The following is a 21373-nucleotide window of genomic DNA, read 5'->3' on the forward strand; positions in this document are numbered from 1 at the left end:
AAAAAATGCGCCGTTTTTCCGGAAGCGGGAATTGAACCCACAACCTCCGCATAACGCGTGCGGTGCTCTACCATTGAGCTAGTTCCGCGGCGACTCCCCTCTCGACTATACCTCGGGGTTTTGTATTTACGACAGCTCAGAGCCCGGTCAACTAGCGCCGCCCCTCGACCACCGCGGGAAGACGTAGAACGTCTTTTCCCAGCGGCCGCACGTAAGACTTGGTCGGAAGTCGGGGATAGCCAAAGGCATTTCAGACTGCTGAAGCCAGAACCTTCGTAAAGCATTTTGTAGAGCAGAGACGTACGGGACGAGGGATTCCGTAAGGACACATATCAAAGCTGCAGTCCATATTGCCAGTGCTGTTCGGCGTTTTAACAATGTTTTATAGTGCCGAATGAGGTATGATTGCCCTTTTTTATGCAAGAATAAATAATAGAAAATTCAAGTCGAGAAAAAATGCGCCGTTTTTTCCGGAAGCGGGAATCGAACCCACAACCTCCGCATAACGCCTGCGGTGCTCTACCATTAAGCTAGTTCCGCGGCGACTCCCCTCTCGACTATACCGCGGGGTTTTGTATTGACTACTGCTCAGAGCCCGGTCAACTAGCGCCGCCCATCGACCACCGCGGGAAAACGTAGAACGTCTTTTCCCAGCGGCTGCACGTAAGACGTGGTCGGAAGTCGGGGATAGCCAAAGGCATTTCAGACTGCTGAAGCCAGAACCCTCGTAATGCATTTTGTAGAGCAGAGACGTACGGGACGAGGGATTCCGTAAGGACACATATCAAAGTTGCAGTCCTTAATGCCAGTGCTGTTCGGCGTTTTAACAGTGTTTTATAGTGCCGAATGAGGTATGATTGCCTTTTTGTATGCAGGAATAAATAATAGAAAATTCAAGTCGAGAAAAAATGCGCCGTTTTTTCCGGAAGCGGGAATCGAACCCACAACCTCCGCATAACGCGTGCGGTGCTCTACCATTCAGCTAGTTCCGCGGCGACTCCCCTCTCGACTGTACCGCGGGGTATTGTATTTACGACTGCTCAGAGCCCGGTCAACTAGCGCCGCCCCTCGACCACCGCGGGAAGACGTAGAACGTCTTTTCCCAGCGGCCGCACGTAAGATGTGGTCGGAAGTCGGGGATAGCCAAAGGCATTTCAGACTGCTGAAGCAGAACCCTCGTAATGCATTGTGTAGAGCAGAGACATACGGGACGAGGGATTCCGTAAGGACACATATCATAGTTGCAGTCCTTATTGCCAGTGCTGTTCGGCGTTTTAACCGTGTTTTATAGTGCCGAATGAGGTATGATCGCCTTTTTTTATGCAGGAATAAATAATAGAAAATTCAAGTCGAGAAAAAATGCGCCGTTTTTTCCGGAAGCGGGAATCAAACCCACAACCTCCGCATAACGCGTGCGGTGCTCTACCATTGAGCTAGTTCCGCGGCGACTCCCCTCTCGACTATACCTCGGGGTTTTGTATTTACGACAGCTCAGAGCCCGGTCAACTAGCGCCGCCCCTCGACCACCGCGGGAAGACGTAGAACGTCTTTTCCCAGCGGCCGCACGTAAGACTTGGTCGGAAGTCGGGGATAGCCAAAGGCATTTCAGACTGCTGAAGCCAGAACCTTCGTAAAGCATTTTGTAGAGCAGAGACGTACGTGACGAGGGATTCCGTAAGGACACATATCAAAGCTGCAGTCCATATTGCCAGTGCTGTTCGGCGTTTTAACAATGTTTTATAGTGCCGAATGAGGTATGATTGCCCTTTTTTATGCAAGAATAAATATTAGAAAATTCAAGTCGAGAAAAAATGCGCCGTTTTTTCCGGAAGCGGGAATCGAACCCACAACCTCCGCATAACGCGTGCGGTGCTCTACCATTAAGCTAGTTCCGCGGCGACTCCCCTCTCGACTATACCGCGGGGTTTTGTATTGACTACTGCTCAGAGCCCGGTCAACTAGCGCCGCCCATCGACCACCGCGGGAAAACGTAGAACGTCTTTTCCCAGCGGCCGCACGTAAGACGTGGTCGGAAGTCGGGGATAGCCAAAGGCATTTCAGACTGCTGAAGCCAGAACCCTCGTAATGCATTTTGTAGAGCAGAGACGTACGGGACGAGGGATTCCGTAAGGACACATATCAAAGTTGCAGTCCTTAATGCCAGTGCTGTTCGGCGTTTTAACAGTGTTTTATAGTGCCGAATGAGGTATGATTGCCTTTTTTTATGCAGGAATAAATAATAGAAAATTCAAGTCGAGAAAAAATGCGCCGTTTTTTCCGGAAGCGGGAATCGAACCCACAACCTCCGCATAACGCGTGCGGTGCTCTACCATTCAGCTAGTTCCGCGGCGACTCCCCTCTCGACTGTACCGCGGGGTATTGTATTTACGACTGCTCAGAGCCCGGTCAACTAGCGCCGCCCCTCGACCACCGCGGGAAGACGTAGAACGTCTTTTCCCAGCGGCCGCACGTTAGATGTGGTCGGAAGTCGGGGATAGCCAAAGGCATTTCAGACTGCTGAAGCAGAACCCTCGTAATGCATTGTGTAGAGCAGAGACATACGGGACGAGGGATTCCGTAAGGACACATATCATAGTTGCAGTCCTTATTGCCAGTGCTGTTCGGCGTTTTAACCGTGTTTTATAGTGCCGAATGAGGTATGATCGCCTTTTTTTATGCAGGAATAAATAATAGAAAATTCAAGTCGAGAAAAAATGCGCCGTTTTTTCCGGAAGCGGGAATCAAACCCACAACCTCCGCATAACGCGTGCGGTGCTCTACCATTGAGCTAGTTCCGCGGCGACTCCCCTCTCGACTATACCTCGGGGTTTTGTATTTACGACAGCTCAGAGCCCGGTCAACTAGCGCCGCCCCTCGACCACCGCGGGAAGACGTAGAACGTCTTTTCCCAGCGGCCGCACGTAAGACTTGGTCGGAAGTCGGGGATAGCCAAAGGCATTTCAGACTGCTGAAGCCAGAACCTTCGTAAAGCATTTTGTAGAGCAGAGACGTACGTGACGAGGGATTCCGTAAGGACACATATCAAAGCTGCAGTCCATATTGCCAGTGCTGTTCGGCGTTTTAACAATGTTTTATAGTGCCGAATGTGGTATGATTGCCCTTTTTTATGCAAGAATAAATATTAGAAAATTCAAGTCGAGAAAAAATGCGCCGTTTTTTCCGGAAGCGGGAATCGAACCCACAACCTCCGCATAACGCGTGCAGTGCTCTACCATTGAGCTAGTTCCGCGGCGACTCCCCTCTCGACTATACCGCGGGGTTTTGTATTTACGACTGCTCAGAGCCCGCTCAACTAGCGCCGCCCCTCGACCACCGCTGGAAGACGTAGAACGTCTTTTCCCAGCGGCCGCACGTAAGACGTGGTTGGAAGTCGGGGATTGCCAAAGGCATTTCAGACTGCTGAAGCCAGAACCCTCGTAATGCATTTTGTAGAGCAGAGACGTACGGGACGAGGGATTCCGTAAGGACACATATCAAAGTTGCAGTCCTTAATGCCAGTGCTGTTCGGCGTTTTAACAGTGTTTTATAGTGCCGAATGAGGTATGATTGCCTTTTTTTATGCAGGAATAAATAATAGAAAATTCAAGTCGAGAAAAAATGCGCCGTTTTTTCCGGAAGCGGGAATCGAACCCACAACCTCCGCATAACGCGTGCGGTGCTCTACCATTCAGCTAGTTCCGCGGCGACTCCCCTCTCGACTGTAACGCGGGGTATTGTATTTACGACTGCTCAGAGCCCGGTCAACTAGCGCCGCCCCTCGACCACCGCGGGAAGACGTAGAACGTCTTTTCCCAACGGCCGCAAATAAGACGTGGTCGGAAGATGGGGATAGCCAAAGGCATTTCAGACTGCTGAAGCCAGAACCCTCGTAATACATTTTGTAGAGCAGAGACGTACCGGACGAGGGATTCCGTAAGGACACATATCAAAGTTGCAGTCCTTATTGCCAGTGGTGTTCGGCGTTTTAACAGTGTTTTATAGTGCCGACTGATGTATGATTGCCTTTTTTATGCAGGAATAAATAATAGAAAATTCAAGTCGAGAAAAAATGCGCCGTTTTTTCCAGAAGCGGGAATCGAACCCACAACCTCCGCATAACGCGTGCGGTGCTCTACCATTGAGCTAGTTCCGCGGCGACTCCCCTCTCGACTATACCTCGGGGTTTTGTATTTACGACAGCTCAGAGCACGGTCAACTAGCGCCGCCCCTCGACCACCGCGGGAAGACGTAGAACGTCTTTTCCCAGCGGCCGCACGTAAGACTTGGTCGGAAGTCGGAGATAGCCAAAGGCATTTCAGACTGCTGAAGCAGAACCCTCGTAATGCATTTTGTAGAGCAGAGACGTACGGGACGAGGGATTCCGTAAGGACACATATCAAAGTTGCAGTCCTTATTGCCAGTGCTGTTCGGCGTTTTAACAGTGTTTTATAGTGCCGAATGAGGCATGATTGCCCTTTTTTTATGCAGGAATAAATAATAGAAAATTCAAGTCGAGAAAAAATGCGCCGTTTTTTCCGGAAGCGGGAATCGAACCCACAACCTCCGCATAACGCGTGCGGTGCTCTACCATTGAGCTAGTTCCGCGGCGACTCCCCTCTCGACTATACCGCGGGGTTTTGTATTTACGACTGCTCAGAGCCCGGTCAACTAGCGCCGCCCCTCGACCACCGCTGGAAGACGTAGAACGTCTTTTCCCAGCGGCCGCACGTAAGACGTGGTCGGAAGTCGGGGATAGCCAAAGGCATTTCAGACTGCTGAAGCCAGAACCCTCGTAATGCATTTTGTAGAGCAGAGACGTACGGGACGAGGGATTCCGTAAGGACACATATCAAAGTTGCAGTCCTTATTGCCAGTGCTGTTCGGCGTTTTAACAGTGTTTTATAGTGCCGAATGAGGTATGATTGCCTTTTTATTATGCAAGAATAAATAATAGAAAATTCAAGTCGAGAAAAAATGCGCCGTTTTTTCCGGAAGCGGGAATCGAACCCACAACCTCCGCATAACGCGTGCGGTGCTCTACCATTCAGCTAGTTCCGCGGCGACTCCCCTCTCGACTGTACCGCGGGGTATTGTATTTACGACTGCTCAGAGCCCGGTCAACTAGCGCCGCCCCTCGACCACCGCGGGAAGACGTAGAACGTCTTTTCCCAGCGGCCGCACGTAAGATGTGGTCGGAAGTCGGGGATAGCCAAAGGCATTTCAGACTGCTGAAGCAGAACCCTCGTAATGCATTGTGTAGAGCAGAGACATACGGGACGAGGGATTCCGTAAGGACACATATCATAGTTGCAGTCCTTATTGCCAGGGCTGTTCGGCGTTTTAACAGTGTTTTATAGTGCAGAATGAGGTATGATTGCCTTTTTTATGCAGGAATAAATAATAGAAAATTCAAGTCGAGAAAAAATGCGCCGTTTTTCCGGAAGCGGGAATTGAACCCACAACCTCCGCATAACGCGTGCGGTGCTCTACCATTGAGCTAGTTCCGCGGCGACTCCCCTCTCGACTATACCTCGGGGTTTTGTATTTACGACAGCTCAGAGCCCGGTCAACTAGCGCCGCCCCTCGACCACCGCGGGAAGACGTAGAACGTCTTTTCCCAGCGGCCGCACGTAAGACTTGGTCGGAAGTCGGGGATAGCCAAAGGCATTTCAGACTGCTGAAGCCAGAACCTTCGTAAAGCATTTTGTAGAGCAGAGACGTACGGGACGAGGGATTCCGTAAGGACACATATGAAAGCTGCAGTCCATATTGCCAGTGCTGTTCGGCGGTTTAACAATGTTTTATAGTGCCGAATGAGGTATGATTGCCCTTTTTTATGCAAGAATAAATAATAGAAAATTCAAGTCGAGAAAAAATGCGCCGTTTTTTCCGGAAGCGGGAATCGAACCCACAACCTCCGCATAACGCGTGCGGTGCTCTACCATTAAGCTAGTTCCGCGGCGACTCCCCTCTCGACTATACCGCGGGGTTTTGTATTTACTACTGCTCAGAGCCCGGTCAACTAGCGCCGCCCATCGACCACCGCGGGAAAACGTAGAACGTCTTTTCCCAGCGGCCGCACGTAAGACGTGGTCGGAAGTCGGGGATAGCCAAAGGCATTTCAGACTGCTGAAGCCAGAACCCTCGTAATGCATTTTGTAGAGCAGAGACGTACGGGACGAGGGATTCCGTAAGGACACATATCAAAGTTGCAGTCCTTAATGCCATTGCTGTTCGGCGTTTTAACAGTGTTTTATAGTGCCGAATGAGGTATGATTGCCTTTTTTTATGCAGGAATAAATAATAGAAAATTCAAGTCGAGAAAAAATGCGCCGTTTTTTCCGGAAGCGGGAATCGAACCCACAACCTCCGCATAACGCGTGCGGTGCTCTACCATTGAGCTAGTTCCGCGGCGACTTCCCTCTCGACTATACCGCGAGGTTTTGTATGTACGACGGCTCAGAGCCCGGTCAACTAGCGCCGCCCCTAAACCACCGCGGGAAGACGTAGAACGTCTTTTCCAAGCGGCCGCACGTAAGACGTGGTCGGAAGTCGGGGATAGCCAAAGGCATTTCAGATTGCTGAAGCCAGAACCCTCGTAATGCATTTTGTAGAGCAGAGACGTACGGGACGAGGGATTCTGTAAGGACACATATCAAAGTTGCAGTCCTTAATGCCAGTGCTGTTCGGCGTTTTAACAGTGTTTTATAGTGCCGAATGAGGTATGATTGCCTTTTTTTATGCAGGAATAAATAATAGAAAATTCAAGTCGAGAAAAAATGCGCCGTTTTTTCCGGAAGCGGGAATCGTACCCACAACCTGCGCATAACGCGTGCGGTGCTCTACCATTGAGCAAGTTCCGCGGCGACTCCCCTCTCGACTATACCGCGGGGTTTTGTATTTACGACTGCTCAGAGCCCGGTCAACTAGCGCCGCCCCTCGACCACCGCGGGAAGACGTAGAACGTCTTTTCCCAGCGGCCGCAAGTAAGACGTGGTCGGAAGTTGGGGATAGCCAAAGGCATTTCAGACTGCTGAAGCCAGAACCCTCGTAATACATTTTGTAGAGCAGAGACGTACCGGACGAGGGATTCCGTAAGGACACATATCAAAGTTGCAGTCCTTATTGCCAGTGGTGTTCGGCGTTTTAACAGTGTTTTATAGTGCCGAATGATGTATGATTGCCTTTTTGTTATGCAGGAATAAATAATAGAAAATTCAAGTCGAGAAAAAATGCGCCGTTTTTTCCGGAAGCGGGAATCGAACCCACAACCTCCGCATAACGCGTGCGGTGCTCTACCATTAAGCTAGTTCCGCGGCGACTCCCCTCTCGACTATACCGCGGGGTTTTGTATTTACTACTGCTCAGAGCCCGGTCAACTAGCGCCGCCCATCGACCACCGCGGGAAAACGTAGAACGTCTTTTCCCAGCGGCCGCACGTAAGACGTGGTCGGAAGTCGGGGATAGCCAAAGGCATTTCTGACTGCTGAAGCCAGAACCCTCGTAATGCATTTTGTAGAGCAGAGACGTACGGGACGAGGGATTCCGTAAGGACACATATCAAAGTTGCAGTCCTCATTGCCAGTGCTGTTCGGCGTTTTAACAGTGTTTTATAGTGCCGAATGAGGTATGATTGCCTTTTTTATGCAGGAATAAATAATAGAAAATTCAAGTCGAGAAAAAATGCGCCGTTTTTTCTGGAAGCGGGAATCAAACCCACAACCTCCGCATAACGCGTGCGGTGCTCTACCATTGAGCTAGTTCCGCGGCGACTCCCCTCTCGACTATACCGCGGGGTTTTGTATTTACGACTGCTCAGAGCCCGGTCAACTAGCGCCGCCCCTAAACCACCGCGGGAAGACGTAGAACGTCTTTTCCCAGCGGCCGCACGTAAGACGTGGTCGGAAGTCGGGGATAGCCAAAGGCATTTCAGACTGCTGAAGCAGAACCCTCGTAATGCATTTTGTAGAGCAGAGACGTACGGGACGAGGGATTCCGTAAGGACACATATCATAGTTGCAGTCCTTATTGCCAGTGCTGTTCGGCGTTTTAACAGTGTTTTATAGTGCCGAATGAGGTATGATTGCCTTTTTTATGCAGGAATAAATAATAGAAAATTCAAGTCGACAAAAAATGCGCCGTTTTTCCGGAAGCGGGAATTGAACCCACAACCTCCGCATAACGCGTGCGGTGCTCTACCATTGAGCTAGTTCCGCGGCGACTTCCCTCTCGACTATACCGCGAGGTTTTGTATGTACGACGGCTCAGAGCCCGGTCAACTAGCGCCGCCCCTAAACCACCGCGGGAAGACGTAGAACGTCTTTTCCAAGCGGCCGCACGTAAGACGTGGTCGGAAGTCGGGGATAGCCAAAGGCATTTCAGATTGCTGAAGCCAGAACCCTCGTAATGCATTTTGTAGAGCAGAGACGTACGGGACGAGGGATTCTGTAAGGACACATATCAAAGTTGCAGTCCTTAATGCCAGCGCTGTTCGGCGTTTTAACAGTGTTTTATAGTGCCGAATGAGGTATGATTGCCTTTTTTTTATGCACGAATAAATAAGAGAAAATTCAAGTCGAGAAAAAATGCGCCGTTTTTTCCGGAAGCGGGAATCGTACCCACAACCTGCGCATAACGCGTGCGGTGCTCTACCATTGAGCAAGTTCCGCGGCGACTCCCCTCTCGACTATACCGCGGGGTTTTGTATTTACGACTGCTCAGAGCCCGGTCAACTAGCGCCGCCCCTCGACCACCGCGGGAAGACGTAGAACGTCTTTTCCCAGCGGCCGCAAGTAAGACGTGGTCGGAAGTTGGGGATAGCCAAAGGCATTTCAGACTGCTGAAGCCAGAACCCTCGTAATACATTTTGTAGAGCAGAGACGTACCGGACGAGGGATTCCGTAAGGACACATATCAAAGTTGCAGTCCTTATTGCCAGTGGTGTTCGGCGTTTTAACAGTGTTTTATAGTGCCGAATGATGTATGATTGCCTTTTTGTTATGCAGGAATAAATAATAGAAAATTCAAGTCGAGAAAAAATGCGCCGTTTTTTCCAGAAGCGGGAATCGAACCCACAACCTCCGCATAACGCGTGCGGTGCTCTACCATTGAGCTAGTTCCGCGGCGCCTCCCCTCTCGACTATACCGCGGGGTTTTGTATTTACGACTGCTCAGAGCCCGGTCAACTAGCGCCGCCCCTAAACCACCGCGGGAAGACGTAGAACGTCTTTTCCCAGCGGCCGCACGTAAGACGTGGTCGGAAGTCGGGGATAGCCAAAGGCATTTCAGACTGCTGAAGCAGAACCCTCGTAATGCATTTTGTAGAGCAGAGACGTACGGGACGAGGGATTCCGTAAGGACACATATCATAGTTGCAGTCCTTATTGCCAGTGCTGTTCGGCGTTTTAACAGTGTTTTATAGTGCCGAATGAGGTATGATTGCCTTTTTTATGCAGGAATAAATAATAGAAAATTCAAGTCGACAAAAAATGCGCCGTTTTTCCGGAAGCGGGAATTGAACCCACAACCTCCGCATAACGCGTGCGGTGCTCTACCATTGAGCTAGTTCCGCGGCGACTCCCCTCTCGACTATACCTCGGGGTTTTGTATTTACGACCGCTCAGAGCCCGGGCAACTAGCGCCGCCCCTCGACCACCGCGGGAAGACGTAGAACGTCTTTTCCCAGCGGCCGCACGTAAGACTTGGTCGGAAGTCGGGGATAGCCAAAGGCATTTCAGACTGCTGAAGCCAGAACCTTCGTAAAGCATTTTGTAGAGCAGAGACGTACGGGACGAGGGATTCCGTAAGGACACATATCAAAGCTGCAGTCCATATTGCCAGTGCTGTTCGGCGTTTTAACAATGTTTTATAGTGCCGAATGAGGTATGATTGCCCTTTTTTATGCAAGAATAAATAATAGAAAATTCAAGTCGAGAAAAAATGCGCCGTTTTTTCCGGAAGCGGGAATCGAACCCACAACCTCCGCATAACGCGTGCGGTGCTCCACCATTAATCTAGTTCCGCGGCGACTCCCCTCTCGACTATACCGCGGGGTTTTGTATTTACTACTGCTCAGAGCCCGGTCAACTAGCGCCGCCCCTCGACCACCGCGGGAAGACGTAGAACGTCTTTTCCCAGCGGCCGCACGTAAGACGTGGTCGGAAGTCGGGGATAGCCAAAGGCATTTCTGACTGCTGAAGCCAGAACCCTCGTAATGCATTTTGTAGAGCAGAGACGTACGGGACGAGGGATTCCGTAAGGACACATATCAAAGTTGCAGTCCTCATTGCCAGTGCTGTTCGGCGTTTTAACAGTGTTTTATAGTGCCGAATGAGGTATGATTGCCTTTTTTTATGCAGGAATAAATAATAGAAAATTCAAGTCGAGAAAAAATGCGCCGTTTTTTCTGGAAGCGGGAATCAAACCCACAACCTCCGCATAACGCGCGCGGTGCTCTACCATTGAGCTAGTTCCGCGGCGACTCCCCTCTCGACTATACCGCGGGGTTTTGTATTTACGACTGCTCAGAGCCCGGTCAACTAGCGCCGCCCCTCGATCACCGCGGGAAGACGTAGAACGTCTTTTCCTAGCGGCCGCACGTAAGACGTGGTCGGAAGTCGGGGATAGCCAAAGGCATTTCAGACTGCTGAAGCCAGAACCCTCGTAATGCATTTTGTAGAGCAGAGACGTACGGGACGAGGGATTCCGTAAGGACACATATCAAAGTTGCAGTCCTTATTGCCAGTGCTGTTCGGCGTTTTAACAGTGTTTTATAGTGCCGAATGAGGTATGATTGCCTTTTTTTATGCACGAATAAATAATAGAAAATTCAAGTCGAGAAAACATGCGCCGTTTTTTTCTGGAAGCGGGAATCGAACCCACAACCTCCGCATAAGGCGTGCGGTGCTCTACCATTGAGCTAGTTCCGCGGTGACTCCCCTCTCGACTATACCGCGGGGTTTTGTATTTACGACTGCTCAGAGCCCGGTCAACTAGCGCCGCCCCTCGACCACCGCGGGAAGACGTAGACCGTCTTTTCCCAGCGGCCGCACGTAAGACGTGGTCGGAAGTCGGGGATAGCCAAAGGCATTTCAGACTGCTGAAGCCAGAACCCTCGTAATACATTTTGTAGAGCAGAGACGTACCGGACGAGGGATTCCGTAAGGACACATATCAAAGTTGCAGTCCTTATTGCCAGTGGTGTTCGGCGTTTTAACAATGTTTTATAGTGCCGAATGAGGTATGATTGCCCTTTTTTATGCAAGAATAAATAATAGAAAATTCAAGTCGAGAAAAAATGCACCGTTTTTTCCGGAAGCGGGAATCGAACCCACAACCTCCGCATAACGCGTGCGGTGCTCCACCATTAATCTAGTTCCGCGGCGACTCCCCTCTCGACTATACCGCGGGGTTTTGTATTTACTACTGCTCAGAGCCCGGTCAACTAGCGCCGCCCCTCGACCACCGCGGGAAGACGTAGAACGTCTTTTCCCAGCGGCCGCACGTAAGACGTGGTCGGAAGTCGGGGATAGCCAAAGGCATTTCTGACTGCTGAAGCCAGAACCCTCGTAATGCATTTTGTAGAGCAGAGACGTACGGGACGAGGGATTCCGTAAGGACACATATCAAAGTTGCAGTCCTCATTGCCAGTGCTGTTCGGCGTTTTAACAGTGTTTTATAGTGCCGAATGAGGTATGATTGCCTTTTTTATGCAGGAATAAATAATAGAAAATTCAAGTCGAGAAAAAATGCGCCGTTTTTTCTGGAAGCGGGAATCAAACCCACAACCTCCGCATAACGCGTGCGGTGCTCTACCATTGAGCTAGTTCCGCGGCGACTCCCCTCTCGACTATACCGCGGGGTTTTGTATTTACGACTGCTCAGAGCCCGGTCAACTAGCGCCGCCCCTCGATCACCGCGGGAAGACGTAGAACGTCTTTTCCTAGCGGCCGCACGTAAGACGTGGTCGGAAGTCGGGGATAGCCAAAGGCATTTCAGACTGCTGAAGCCAGAACCCTCGTAATGCATTTTGTAGAGCAGAGACGTACGGGACGAGGGATTCTGTAAGGACACATATCAAAGTTGCAGTCCTTAATGCCAGTGCTGTTCGGCGTTTTAACAGTGTTTTATAGTGCCGAATGAGGTATGATTGCCTTTTTTTTATGCAGGAATAAATAATAGAAAATTCAAGTCGAGAAAAAATGCGCCGTTTTTTCCGTAAGCGGGAATCGAACCCACAACCTGCGCATAACGCGTGCGGTGCTCTACCATTCAGCTAGTTCCGCGGCGACTCCCCTCTCGACTGTACCGCGGGGTATTGTATTTACGACTGCTCAGAGCCCGGTCAACTAGCGCCGCCCCTCGACCACCGCGGGAAGACGTAGAACGTCTTTTCCCAGCGGCCGCACGTAAGATGTGGTCGGAAGTCGGGGATAGCCAAAGGCATTTCAGACTGCTGAAGCAGAACCCTCGTAATGCATTGTGTAGAGCAGAGACATACGGGACGAGGGATTCCGTAAGGACACATATCATAGTTGCAGTCCTTATTGCCAGGGCTGTTCGGCGTTTTAACAGTGTTTTATAGTGCCGAATGAGGTATGATTGCCTTTTTTATGCAGGAATAAATAATAGAAAATTCAAGTCGAGAAAAAATGCGCCGTTTTTCCGGAAGCGGGAATTGAACCCACAACCTCCGCATAACGCGTGCGGTGCTCTACCATTGAGCTAGTTCCGCGGCGACTCCCCTCTCGACTATACCTCGGGGTTTTGTATTTACGACAGCTCAGAGCCCGGTCAACTAGCGCCGCCCCTCGACCACCGCGGGAAGACGTAGAACGTCTTTTCCCAGCGGCCGCACGTAAGACTTGGTCGGAAGTCGGGGATAGCCAAAGGCATTTCAGACTGCTGAAGCCAGAACCTTCGTAAAGCATTTTGTAGAGCAGAGACGTACGGGACGAGGGATTCCGTAAGGACACATATGAAAGCTGCAGTCCATATTGCCAGTGCTGTTCGGCGGTTTAACAATGTTTTATAGTGCCGAATGAGGTATGATTGCCCTTTTTTATGCAAGAATAAATAATAGAAAATTCAAGTCGAGAAAAAATGCGCCGTTTTTTCCGGAAGCGGGAATCGAACCCACAACCTCCGCATAACGCGTGCGGTGCTCTACCATTAAGCTAGTTCCGCGGCGACTCCCCTCTCGACTATACCGCGGGGTTTTGTATTTACTACTGCTCAGAGCCCGGTCAACTAGCGCCGCCCATCGACCACCGCGGGAAAACGTAGAACGTCTTTTCCCAGCGGCCGCACGTAAGACGTGGTCGGAAGTCGGGGATAGCCAAAGGCATTTCAGATTGCTGAAGCCAGAACCCTCGTAATGCATTTTGTAGAGCAGAGACGTACGGGACGAGGGATTCTGTAAGGACACATATCAAAGTTGCAGTCCTTAATGCCAGTGCTGTTCGGCGTTTTAACAGTGTTTTATAGTGCCGAATGAGGTATGATTGCCTTTTTTTTATGCAGGAATAAATAATAGAAAATTCAAGTCGAGAAAAAATGAGCCATTTTTTCCGGAAGCGGGAATCGTACCCACAACCTGCGCATAACGCGTGCGGTGCTCTACCATTGAGCAAGTTCCGCGGCGACTCCCCTCTCGACTATACCGCGGGGTTTTGTATTTACGACTGCTCAGAGCCCGGTCAACTAGCGCCGCCCCTCGACCACCGCGGGAAGACGTAGAACGTCTTTTCCCAGCGGCCGCAAGTAAGACGTGGTCGGAAGTTGGGGATAGCCAAAGGCATTTCAGACTGCTGAAGCCAGAACCCTCGTAATACATTTTGTAGAGCAGAGACGTACCGGACGAGGGATTCCGTAAGGACACATATCAAAGTTGCAGTCCTTATTGCCAGTGGTGTTCGGCGTTTTAACAGTGTTTTATAGTGCCGAATGATGTATGATTGCCTTTTTGTTATGCAGGAATAAATAATAAAAATTCAAGTCGAGAAAAAATGCGCCGTTTTTTCCAGAAGCGGGAATCGAACCCACAACCTCCGCATAACGCGTGCGGTGCTCTACCATTGAGCTAGTTCCGCGGCGCCTCCCCTCTCGACTATACCGCGGGGTTTTGTATTTACGACTGCTCAGAGCCCGGTCAACTAGCGCCGCCCCTAAACCACCGCGGGAAGACGTAGAACGTCTTTTCCCAGCGGCCGCACGTAAGACGTGGTCGGAAGTCGGGGATAGCCAAAGGCATTTCAGACTGCTGAAGCAGAACCCTCGTAATGCATTTTGTAGAGCAGAGACGTACGGGACGAGGGATTCCGTAAGGACACATATCATAGTTGCAGTCCTTATTGCCAGTGCTGTTCGGCGTTTTAACAGTGTTTTATAGTGCCGAATGAGGTATGATTGCCTTTTTTATGCAGGAATAAATAATAGAAAATTCAAGTCGACAAAAAATGCGCCGTTTTTCCGGAAGCGGGAATTGAACCCACAACCTCCGCATAACGCGTGCGGTGCTCTACCATTGAGCTAGTTCCGCGGCGACTCCCCTCTCGACTATACCTCGGGGTTTTGTATTTACGACAGCTCAGAGCCCGGGCAACTAGCGCCGCCCCTCGACCACCGCGGGAAGACGTAGAACGTCTTTTCCCAGCGGCCGCACGTAAGACTTGGTCGGAAGTCGGGGATAGCCAAAGGCATTTCAGACTGCTGAAGCCAGAACCTTCGTAAAGCATTTTGTAGAGCAGAGACGTATGGGACGAGGGATTCCGTAAGGACACATATCAAAGCTGCAGTCCATATTGCCAGTGCTGTTCGGCGTTTTAACAATGTTTTATAGTGCCGAATGAGGTATGATTGCCCTTTTTTATGCAAGAATAAATAATAGAAAATTCAAGTTGAGAAAAAATGCGCCGTTTTTTCCGGAAGCGGGAATCGAACCCACAACCTCCGCATAACGCGTGCAGTGCTCCACCATTAATCTAGTTCCGCGGCGACTCCCCTCTCGACTATACCGCGGGGTTTTGTATTTACTACTGCTCAGAGCCCGGTCAACTAGCGCCGCCCCTCGACCACCGCGGGAAGACGTAGAACGTCTTTTCCCAGCGGCCGCACGTAAGACGTGGTCGGAAGTCGGGGATAGCCAAAGGCATTTCTGACTGCTGAAGCCAGAACCCTCGTAATGCATTTTGTAGAGCAGAGACGTACGGGACGAGGGATTCCGTAAGGACACATATCAAAGTTGCAGTCCTCATTGCCAGTGCTGTTCGGCGTTTTAACAGTGTTTTATAGTGCCGAATGAGGTATGATTGCCTTTTTTTATGCAGGAATAAATAATAGAAAATTCAAGTCGAGAAAAAATGCGCCGTTTTTTCTGGAAGCGGGAATCAAACCCACAACCTCCGCATAACGCGTGCGGTGCTCTACCATTGAGCTAGTTCCGCGGCGACTCCCCTCTCGACTATACCGCGGGGTTTTGTATTTACGACTGCTCAGAGCCCGGTCAACTAGCGCCGCCCCTAAACCACCGCGGGAAGACGTAGAACGTCTTTTCCCAGCGGCCGCACGTAAGACGTGGTCGGAAGTCGGGGATAGCCAAAGGCATTTCAGACTGCTGAAGCAGAACCCTCGTAATGCATTTTGTAGAGCAGAGACGTACGGGACGAGGGATTCCGTAAGGACACATATCATAGTTGCAGTCCTTATTGCCAGTGCTGTTCGGCGTTTTAACAGTGTTTTATAGTGCCGAATGAGGTATGATTGCCTTTTTTATGCAGGAATAAATAATAGAAAATTCAAGTCGACAAAAAATGCGCCGTTTTTCCGGAAGCGGGAATTGAACCCACAACCTCCGCATAACGCGTGCGGTGCTCTACCATTGAGCTAGTTCCGCGGCGACTCCCCTCTCGACTATACCTCAGGGTTTTGTATTTACGACAGCTCAGAGCCCGGGCAACTAGCGCCGCCCCTCGACCACCGCGGGAAGACGTAGAACGTCTTTTCCCAGCGGCCGCACGTAAGACTTGGTCGGAAGTCGGGGATAGCCAAAGGCATTTCAGACTGCTGAAGCCAGAACCTTCGTAAAGCATTTTGTAGAGCAGAGACGTACGGGACGAGGGATTCCGTAAGGACACATATCAAAGCTGCAGTCCATATTGCCAGTGCTGTTCGGCGTTTTAACAATGTTTTATAGTGCCGAATGAGGTATGATTGCCCTTTTTTATGCAAGAATAAATAATAGAAAATTCAAGTCGAGAAAAAATGCGCCGTTTTTTCCGGAAGCGGGAATCGAACCCACAACCTCCGCATAACGCGTGCGGTGCTCCACCATTAATCTAGTTCCGCGGCGACTCCCCTCTCGACTATACCGCGGGGTTTTGTATTTACTACTGCTCAGAGCCCGGTCAACTAGCGCCGCCCCTCGACCACCGCGGGAAGACGTAGAACGTCTTTTCCCAGCGGCCGCACGTAAGACGTGGTCGGAAGTCGGGGATAGCCAAAGGCATTTCTGACTGCTGAAGCCAGAACCCTCGTAATGCATTTTGTAGAGCAGAGACGTACGGGACGAGGGATTCCGTAAGGACACATATCAAAGTTGCAGTCCTCATTGCCAGTGCTGTTCGGCGTTTTAACAGTGTTTTATAGTGCCGAATGAGGTATGATTGCCTTTTTTTATGCAGGAATAAATAATAGAAAATTCAAGTCGAGAAAAAATGCGCCGTTTTTTCTGGAAGCGGGAATCGAACCCACAACCTCCGCATAAGGCGTGCGGTGCTCTACCATTGAGCTAGTTCCGCGGTGACTCCCCTCTCGACTATACCGCGGGGTTTTGTATTTACGACTGCTCAGAGCCCGGTCAACTAGCACCGCCCCTCGACCACCGCGGGAAGACGTAGACCGTCTTTTCCCAGCGGCCGCACGTAAGACGTGGTCGGAAGTCGGGGATAGCCAAAGGCATTTCAGACTGCTGAAGCCAGAACCCTCGTAATACATTTTGTAGAGCAGAGACGTACCGGACGAGGGATTCCGTAAGGACACATATCAAAGTTGCAGTCCATATTGCCAGTGCTGTTCGGCGTTTTAACAATGTTTTATAGTGCCGAATGAGGTATGATTGCCCTTTTTTATGCAAGAATAAATAATAGAAAATTCAAGTGGAGAAAAAATGCGCCGTTTTTTCCGGAAGCGGGAATCGAACCCACAACCTCCGCATAACGCGTGCGGTGCTCCACCATTAATCTAGTTCCGCGGCGACTCCCCTCTCGACTATACCGCGGGGTTTTGTATTTACTACTGCTCAGAGCCCGGTCAACTAGCGCCGCCCCTCGACCACCGCGGGAAGACGTAGAACGTCTTTTCCCAGCGGCCGCACGTAAGACGTGGTCGGAAGTCGGGGATAGCCAAAGGCATTTCTGACTGCTGAAGCCAGAACCCTCGTAATGCATTTTGTAGAGCAGAGACGTACGGGACGAGGGATTCCGTAAGGACACATATCAAAGTTGCAGTCCTCATTGCCAGTGCTGTTCGGCGTTTTAACAGTGTTTTATAGTGCCGAATGAGGTATGATTGCCTTTTTTTATGCAGGAATAAATAATAGAAAATTCAAGTCGAGAAAAAATGCGCCGTTTTTTCTGGAAGCGGGAATCAAACCCACAACCTCCGCATAACGCGTGCGGTGCTCTACCATTGAGCTAGTTCCGCGGCGACTCCCCTCTCGACTATACCGCGGGGTTTTGTATTGACGACTGCTCAGAGCCCGGTCAACTAGCGCCGCCCCTCGATCACCGCGGGAAGACGTAGAACGTCTTTTCCTAGCGGCCGCACGTAAGACGTGGTCGGAAGTCGGGGATAGCCAAAGGCATTTCAGACTGCTGAAGCCAGAACCCTCGTAATGCATTTTGTAGAGCAGAGACGTACGGGACGAGGGATTCTGTAAGGACACATATCAAAGTTGCAGTCCTTAATGCCAGTGCTGTTCGGCGTTTTAACAGTGTTTTATAGTGCCGAATGAGGTATGATTGCCTTTTTTTTATGCAGGAATAAATAATAGAAAATTCAAGTCGAGAAAAAATGCGCCGTTTTTTCCGGAAGCGGGAATCGAACCCACAACCTGCGCATAACGCGTGCGGTGCTTTACCATTGAGCAAGTTCCGCGGCGACTCCCCTCTCGACTATACCGCGGGGTTTTGTATTTACGACTGCTCAGAGCCCGGTCAACTAGCGCCGCCCCTCGACCACCGCGGGAAGACGTAGAACGTCTTTTCCCAGCGGCCACAAGTAAGACGTGGTCGGAAGTTGGGCATAGCCAAAAGGCATTTCAGACTGCTGAAGCCAGAACCCTCGTAATACATTTTGTAGAGCAGAGACGCACCGGACGAGGGATTCCGTAAGGACACATATCAAAGTTGCAGTCCTTATTGCCAGTGGTGTTCGGCGTTTTAACAGTGTTTTATAGTGCCGAATGATGTATGATTGCCTTTTTGTTATGCAGGAATAAATAATAGAAACTTCAAGTCGAGAAAAAATGCGCCGTTTTTTCCAGAAGCGGGAATCGAACCCACAACCTCCGCATAACGCGTGCGGTGCTCTACCATTGAGCTAGTTCCGCGGCGACTCCCATCTCGACTATACCGCGGTGTTTTGTATTTACGACTGCTCAGAGCCCGGTCAACTAGCGCCGCCCCTAAACCACCGCGGGAAGACGTAGAACGTCTTTTCCCAGCGGCCGCACGTAAGACGTGGTCGGAAGTCGGGGATAGCCAAAGGCATTTCAGACTGCTGAAGCAGAACCCTCGTAATGCATTTTGTAGAGCAGAGACGTACGGGACGAGGGATTCCGTAAGGACACATATCATAGTTGCAGTCCTTATTGCCAGTGCTGTTCGGCGTTTTAACAGTGTTTTATAGTGCCGAATGAGGTATGATTGCCCTTTTTTATGCAAGAATAAATAATAGAAAATTCAAGTCGAGAAAAAATGCGCCGTTTTTTCCGGAAGCGGGAATCGAACCCACAACCTCCGCATAACGCGTGCGGTGCTCCACCATTAAGCTAGTTCCGCGGCGACTCCCCTCTCGACTATACCGCGGGGTTTTGTATTTACTACTGCTCAGAGCCCGGTCAACTAGCGCCGCCCCTCGACCACCGCGGGAAGACGTCGAACGTCTTTTCCCAGCGGCCGCACGTAAGACTTGGTCGGAAGTCGGGGATAGCCAAAGGCATTTCAGACTGCTGAAGCCAGAACCTTCGTAAAGCATTTTGTAGAGCAGAGACGTACGGGACGAGGGATTCCGTAAGGACACATATCAAAGCTGCAGTCCATATTGCCAGTGCTGTTCGGCGTTTTAACAATGTTTTATAGTGCCGAATGAGGTATGATTGCCCTTTTTTATGCAAGAATAAATATTAGAAAATTCAAGTCGAGAAAAAATGCGCCATTTTTTCCGGAAGCGGGAATCGAACCCACAACCTCCGCATAACGCGTGCGGTGCTCCACCATTAAGCTAGTTCCGCGGCGACTCCCCTCTCGACTATACCGCGGGGTTTTGTATTTACTACTGCTCAGAGCCCGTTCAACTAGCGCCGCCCCTCGACCACCGCGGGAAGACGTAGAACGTCTTTTCCCAGCGGCCGCACGTAAGACGTGGTCGGAAGTCGGGGATAGCCAAAGGCATTTCAGACTGCTGAAGCCAGAACCCTCGTAATGCATTTTGTAGAGCAGAGACGTACGGGACGAGGGATTCCGTAAGGACACATATCAAAGTTGCAGTCCTCATTGCCAGTGCTGTTCGGCGTTTTAACAGTGTTTTATAGTGCCGAATGAGGTATGATTGCCTTTTTTTATGCAGGAATAAATAATAGAAAATTCAAGTCGAGAAAAAATGCGCCGTTTTTTCTGGAAGCGGGAATCAAACCCACAACCTCCGCATAACGCGTGCGGTGCTCTACCATTGAGCTAGTTCCGCGGCGACTCCCCTCTCGACTATACCGCGGGGTTTTGTATTTACGACTGCTCAGAGCCCGGTCAACTAGCGCCGCCCCTCGACCACCGCGGGAAGACGTAGAACGTCATTTCCCAGCGGCCGCACGTAAGACGTGGTCGGAAGTCGGGGATAGCCAAAGGCATTTCAGACTGCTGAAGCCAGAACCTTCGTAATGCATTTTGTAGAGCAGAGACATACGGGACGAGGGATTCCGTAAGGACACATATCAAAGTTGCAGTCCTTGTTGCCAGTGCTGTTCGGCGTTTTAACAGTGTTTTATAGAGCCGAATGAGGTATGATTGCCCCTTTTTTATACAGGAATAAATAATAGAAAATTCAAGTCGAGAAAATATGCGCCGTTTTTTCCGGAAGCGGGAATCGAACCCACAACCTCCGCAGAACGCGTGCGGTGCTCTACCATTGAGCTAGTTCCGCGGCGACTCCCCTCTCGACTATACCGCGGGGTTTTGTATTTACGACTGCTCAGAGCCCGGTCAACTAGCGCCGCCCCTCGACCACCGCGGGAAGACGTAGAACGTCTTTTCCCAGCGGCCGCACGTAAGACGTTGTCGGAAGTCGGGGATAGCCAAAGGCATTTCAGACTGCTGAAGCCAGAATCCTCGTAATGCAATTTGAAGAGCAGAGACGTACGGGACGAGGGATTCCGGAAGGACACCTATCAAAGTTGCAGTCCTTATTGCCAGTGCTGTTCGGCGTTTTAACAGTGTTTTATTGTGCCGAATGAGGTATTATTGCCTTTTTTTATGCAGGAATAAATAATAGAAAATTCAAGTCGAGAAAAAATGCACCGTTTTTTCCGGAAGCGGGAATCGAACCCACAACCTCCGCATAACGCGTGCGGTGCTCTACCATTAAGCTAGTTCCGCGGCGACTCCCCTCTCGACTATACCGCGGGGTTTTGTATTTAGGACTACTCAGAGCCCGATCAACTAGCGCCGCCCCTCGACCACCGCGGGAAGACGTAGAACGTCTTTTCCCAGCGGCCGCACGTAAGACGTGGTCGGAAGTCAAGGATAGCCAAAGGCATTTCAGACTGCTGAAGCCAGAACCATCGTAATGCATTTTGTAGAGCAGAGACGTACGGGACGAGGGATTCCGTAAGGACACATATCAAAGTTGCAGTCCTTATTGCCAGTGCTGTTCGGCGTTTTAACAGTATTTTAAAGTGCCGAATGAGGTATGATTGCCTTTTTTTATGCAGGAATAAATAATAGAAAATTCAAGTCGAGAAAACATGCGCCGTTTTTTTCTGGAAGCGGGAATCGAACCCACAACCTCCGCATAAGGCGTGCGGTGCTCTACCATTGAGCTAGTTCCGCGGTGACTCCCCTCTCGACTATACCGCGGGGTTTTGTATTTACGACTGCTCAGA

This window comes from Haemaphysalis longicornis, unplaced genomic scaffold (assembly GCF_048455015.1).
Source record: "Haemaphysalis longicornis isolate Haplotype H1 unplaced genomic scaffold, Haemaphysalis longicornis Haplotype H1 scaffold_7, whole genome shotgun sequence".
NCBI classification, from domain to species: domain Eukaryota; kingdom Metazoa; phylum Arthropoda; class Arachnida; order Ixodida; family Ixodidae; genus Haemaphysalis; species Haemaphysalis longicornis.